Below are 6,332 nucleotides of genomic sequence, written 5' to 3' on the forward strand. Positions count from 1 at the left end.
CTGCACGGATTACCTGCCTCTTTTTACACCGCACAAGAAACGATATAGGAAACGGGGTAAGCGGAGTGGTTTTCGCGTTCGTATTAAAGCTTACCTAAAAGCACATGGAGTGATTGGTTACCGCTCCATTATTGACAACCTGCGGCCCTCCCAGCATACCTTCAGACTGTGTCGTCATCGGTGGATTCGCTATGCTGGCCAGCAAGCCCATTCGGTTCTACCAGCTGAGTGTCCACCTGTATGGAGCTGGAAGCGGGCCTCTGGAGGAGGTGTGGATTACAGTAATCTTCGTCGGCTGGGACGTGCTCCCAGTAGCGTCAACGAGGCTACGCTCCGTATGGCACTGCTAAACACTAGGTCACTGGTGAACAAGTCCTTCGTTGTAAACGACTTTTTTCTTGCATCAAGGCTGGATGTCCTGTTTCTAACAGAGACCTGGATTCGCCCTGGTGAGTCCTCTTCCTTTTCGGAACTTCTTCCACTGGACTGTGCTTTCTTTAATTCTCCTAGGACTGCGGGCAGGGGTGGAGGGCTAGCCTCGGGTTTTAGAAGTAAATTCCAAGTGCGGCAACTGCCTCCCGCCTTGCACTCCAGCTTTGAAGTACAACTACTGGAGTTGTCCGGTTCCCCCCGGACCCTCTGTGCGGTGGTGTATCGACCTCCGAAGCGCAACAAGGACTTTATCCGTGAATTTGCTGATCTTCTAGGAATTATTTTCTTAAGTTATGATCTTGTACTTATTTGTGGTGATTTTAATATTCATATATGCTGCGAGGAGGACCTATTGGCTAAGGACTTTCTTGCCCTTATTGACTCTTTTAATATTACTCAGTGGGTGAGGAAATCAACCCACATTAGAGGGCATATGCTGGACTTGGTATTGTCGTATGGACTGGACATTTGCATCACAGACATCAATGATGCTGGGATTTCGGATTATTTCCCAGTTATGTTTGATGTTCAGTCATGCAATATGGAACTGAACTCTGAGGGTCCACCGAGCCTATCACGTCCGATTAATTCTGAGGCTGTTGCTCTTTTTTCTGTGGCCTTTGCCAATTCTTTTTGTTATGAAGACATCAGTAATGCACCTCTCTCGGTTGATGGCGTAGTCAACTCTTTCATCTCTATATGTACTTCTATTTTGGATACTGTGGCTCCAGTAAAGATTCGACGCCGTAAAACCTCACGCCAACCTTGGCTAAATGAATCCATCCTCGCTCTTAGACGTGAATGTCGTCGAGCTGAGAGAAGATGGAAAAAAGATCAACTTCAGGTGTCCCTTGACATCCTGCATATGAGCCGGTCTAAATTCCAGAAGGCTACCAAAATGGCAAAAACTTCTTTTTTATCTAACATTATTGCGAATAACAGCCATAATCCTCGAGTCCTGTTTAAAATCTTTAATTCAGTGGTTAATCCCTGTTCGGATGTTTCAATGGGTGCCTCCCCGGCCCTCTGCGAAAAATTTCTAAATTATTTTATAGATAAAATCTCATTGTTAAGGGCCACACATTCTTTGGTAGTAAATCAAGCCCCAGCTTCTGAATGTTCAACGGTTTTCCAACAGTTCGAACCTGTGTCATTTTTTACTTTAAAGGAAATAATTAATAATCTGAGAAGCTCAAATTCTTTGCACGACATTATTCCCTCTCGTATCATTAAGGATGCATTGAATACAATCGGGTCTTGTATTTTATTTCTAATGAACTTCTCACTGTCATCTGGCTATGTTCCGACTGTCTTTAAACATGCAGTCGTGCAACCTGTTATCAAGAAAAGTACCCTTGATCGTAACATTCTAGCTAATTACAGGCCGATTTCTAAACTTCCTTTTATGTCAAAAGTCTTAGAGAAAATAGTGCTTCGGCAACTACAGACCTATTTAGAGAGAAACGGTATAAGTGATAAATTTCAGTCTGGATTTAGACCGCGTCACAGCACCGAAACTGCCCTACTAAGAGTCTTTAATGACCTTCTCTTAATTGCTGACTCTGGGCGCTCTGCGGTCTTAGTACTATTGGATTTGACCTCAGCCTTTGATACGGTTGATCATGATATCCTTTTGGCAAGATTGGAACATGTAGTAGGCCTCAAAGGAAATGTTTTATCTTGGTTTAAATCATATTTTTCTGAGAGGTCGTTCTCCGTCACGATGGGAAAATATTCCTCTTCTTCTGCCCGTTTCCGCTGTGGTGTGCCCCAGGGCTCGGTACTGGGTCCTGTGTTGTTTTCTCTGTATATGTTGCCCTTGAGCTCCATTTTTGAAAAACACAATGTCTCTTTTCACTGTTACGCTGATGATATTCAAATCTACCTTCACCTGACTGGGGATGCTTTATCCTCACCACATCCTCTGTTTGACTGTCTGAGTGATGTCAAGGACTGGTTATCACGTAACTTTCTTACTTTAAATGGAAAGAAGACAGAAATTATTGTTTTTGACCGAAATATGCTTCTGGGACAATTGACTGACACATTTGGGCCTGTTGCTAACTACCTTACTGATACTGCCAGGAATCTTGGAGTTTTCATGGATAGTTCCTTCAAACTTGACAAACAGGTCTCTACTGTGGTAAAAACTAGCTTTCATCAACTACGCCTAATCTCTAAGGCTAAACCCTACATACCACACAAAGATATGGAGAAACTCATTCATGCTTTCATTACGTCAAGACTGGACTATTGTAACTCACTCTACTTGGGTCTACAATCTTCTCTTCTGCAGCTGGTCCAGAATGCCGCAGCACGTCTCTTGACCGGCACTAGAAAGTTTGACTCTATCACCCCTCTTCTGAAAAATTTACACTGGCTTCCTATCAAATCTCGAATTGATTTTAAAATTCTATTGTTTACTTATAAAATTCTAAACAATATGGCACCTGACTACTTAGCTGATCTCCTCTGTCTGTACAGCCCTCAGAGAGCACTAAGATCATCGGGCCAACTGCTCTTGGTGCAACCTAGGTCTCGGCTGAAGACCAGAGGAGACCGTGCCTTTGCCGTTGCTGCACCCAGGCTATGGAATACTCTCCCTCTTCATATTCGCGCGTCAGATTCCATTCAGTCTTTTAAATCACGTTTAAAAACGTATTTGTTTGATCTGGCATTTAAGGCAAATTAGGGTAATTTACATCTGGCTCTGTATTTAGATTATGTAATTATCTTATATTTTATATATTTGTAATTTATATTTTATTGTGATTTTATTTGTACTGCGATTTTACTGGAAAGCACTTTGGTGTACTTCGGTCTTAAAAATGTGCTATATAAATAAATTTTGATTGATTGATTGATTGGCTCAAAGAAGGCAGGCAAGAAGAAGATTGGACTAGAGCAGAGGTGTCCAACTCCAGGTCTCGAGGGCTGGTGTCCTGCAGGTTTTAGATCTCACCCTGGGTCAACACACCTGAATCACATGACTAGTTCATTACCAGCCTCTGGAGAACTTCAGGACATGTTGAGGAGGTCATTTAGCCATTTAAATTGGCTCGATCCTGCAGGACAACGGCCCTTGAGGCCTGGAGTAATGGTTGAGAGTGAAAACGTGGGAAAGTGGTAGTGATGTGAAGAACAGATAAGCAGGCATATCAAATTCAAATTTTATTTGTCACGTACACAGTCATACACAGTACGATATGTAGTGAAATGCTTGGACAACTGCTCGTGACCTAAAGAAAACAAAAAAGGAAAAGGCTATGAATAAGATAGGAAATAAATATGAAAAATTAAAAAGGGTAAATTTAACTAGGAAGGAATAAAATATAAATTAAGGTTAAAAATGAAATAACTGTACAACACAAATTAGAATGAAGGGTAAATTTAACTGGGAGAATAAGATAAAATATATAAATTAAAGTTGAAAATAAAATAACTGTACAACAAAATACACAATATAGAACTATATAAGAATGTATGAAGAAATATAAATAAATATATACACAATAACAGCAGCTGTACAAGTATTAACTGGAAATGAAGAATATAGTGACCAGTGTTGTGCAATCCACATTATGTCTTGTGCAGTGCAAATATGCTTAAAGTGATTTAAGTGATGAAGTGAAAACAATGTCCAGAATGTCCAGTGTGTGTGTAAGAACTATATGTGTGGGTCAGTATTGTGTGGTGGTGTGATTGAGAGACCGTATCGCCTGTGGGAAGAAGCTCCTCCTCAGTCTCTCTGTGTTGGTCTTCAGGGAGTGGAATCGCTTTCCTGACCTCAGCAGAGAGAACAGTCCGTTGTTGGGATGGCTGAGGTCCTTCACGATCGTCCTGGCCTTGGTCCAGCACCGCCTGCTGTAGATTGAGTGCAGGTCAGGGAGCTCGGAGCGGATGGTGCGCTCAGCTGATCGCACAACCCTCTGTAGAGCTCGTCTGTCCTGCATGGTGCTGTTCCCGAACCAGGTTAAGATGTTTCCCGTCAGGATGCTCTCTATGGTGCAGGAGTAAAAGTTCCTGAGCACCTTGGAGGGCAGTTGGAAGTCTCTCAAGCGTCTGAGGTGGTAGAGACGCTGACGGGCCTTTTTCACCACGGTGTAGATGTGACAGGACCATGACAGGTCCTGCGTGATGTGAACTCCGAGGTATTTGAAGCTGTCCACTCTCTCCACTGGGCACTCGTTGATGACAGGGGTCTGGTAGTTCCTCTCCTGCTTAGTGCTGAAGTCCACTATCAGCTCCTTTGTCTTACTGACGTTTAGAAGGAGGTTGTTCCTCTGGCACCAGTTCTCCAGATTCCTAATCTCCTTCAGGTATGTCATATGTGTACAAAGAGTACAGCAGGGGGCTCAGAACACACCCCTGGGGGGCTCCAGTGCTGAGAGCATATGAGTCATTACAGAACTTCCTTATTGAACTTACACATAAACTTCATTTGATTTTTCGTGTCTGCTAAACATTTAAGAACTTGTATAGAAATTTGACACCTAATCATTGCAGGGAACGTTGACCTCTTTCAGGTTAAACAAATATCCTGCTACAAAGCATCAAACTGATATTTATTGTCACTACGAAACCTTTACCTCAAACAAAATGAGTGTAGGCCGATTACATCGCTTTCTTTTGTGGATGGGAATGAGGGCAACCATGAAATGCTGGAAATGATCTTGTTAGAACAGGTTTTCAGAAGTAGTTAAAGTTGATTGGCGATTTTCATGACAGGTGAGGGTTACGCATGATTATTAATCGTTTGTTTGTTTTCTTCCCATATGCACCCCTCCCACAAATGCACACAAAAGTACCCACATTCAGTTGTATACACACTTACATGCAGTGTGTACGTTTCTGTGTATACATGTACATGTCACGTAGGACTTCCAGTGTGCCTTGTCTTGCTCTGTCTTATCTCTGATTTAATATTGTTGTGTATCTGTCTCTGATGTCTCGGTCAAACAAAAGTATAGCACAGAATACACTCACTCATGTGTATGTGTCAATCACATGGTAGCAACTCGGTATGCTTAGGCATGCAGACATGATCACTCTGCTAAATTTGAGAGGAATACAGCCAGACTCCGTTGAGCTGATAGGAAGGCAACAGTAATTCAAGTAAAAACTACAGTTAAAACCAAAGTAGTGTCTCTGAACACACAACACATGGACCCTTGAAGCAGATGGGCTGCAGCAGCAGAAGACTGCACCTGGTGGCAACAAGCTGAGACTACAGTTTATATGGGCTCAGCAAAATAGAAAAAAATTAGAAAAATGTTGCAAAGTCTGGTGAGTGTCAACTTGTGCTGCAACATTCACAGTAGAGTTATAATTATGCACAAATGACATGAAAATAGATGCTGATCCCTGATACCACAGCAGCAGCTGTGGTATCAGGGATATTTGCTTGTTGCACTTCAGGTCTCTGAGCTTCTATACATATATATGCAACAATATTAATATGCATTACTTTTATTGTTCATAATTATACATTTAAATATAAAAATACACTTTTAAACATGAGTTAGTTCCATAATCCATGAGGGGAAAGTGGAAGCCAAACCAGCCACTCTAGCCATTTCACGTTGACCAATACCTGTTAAACCTGAGCAAGCACACCCCTGTGCAGAGGTTGTGCAGCAGAGGACAAACAAACTTTGCTTAACCTACTTTTTTTGCATGACTCTGTTGGAGCTGCGATATTTGGTTATACTCAGACTGCTGTGTGACTTTCTGCTGTTGTTCATGAGATGTTTACCACCCAGAGTTCTTTCTCTCTGACTGCACTCTTGTGATTTCACACAGACCATAAATAAACTTCAACTAAAGTCATTTTCCTCATTTACAGTTACACGAGTGCTCACTCCAAAGCCGAATCCTGGCTTGCAGCACGTGTTGGTGAC

Source organism: Simochromis diagramma, unplaced genomic scaffold (assembly GCF_900408965.1).
Source record: "Simochromis diagramma unplaced genomic scaffold, fSimDia1.1 OVJJ01000331.1, whole genome shotgun sequence".
Lineage (NCBI taxonomy): Eukaryota > Metazoa > Chordata > Actinopteri > Cichliformes > Cichlidae > Simochromis > Simochromis diagramma.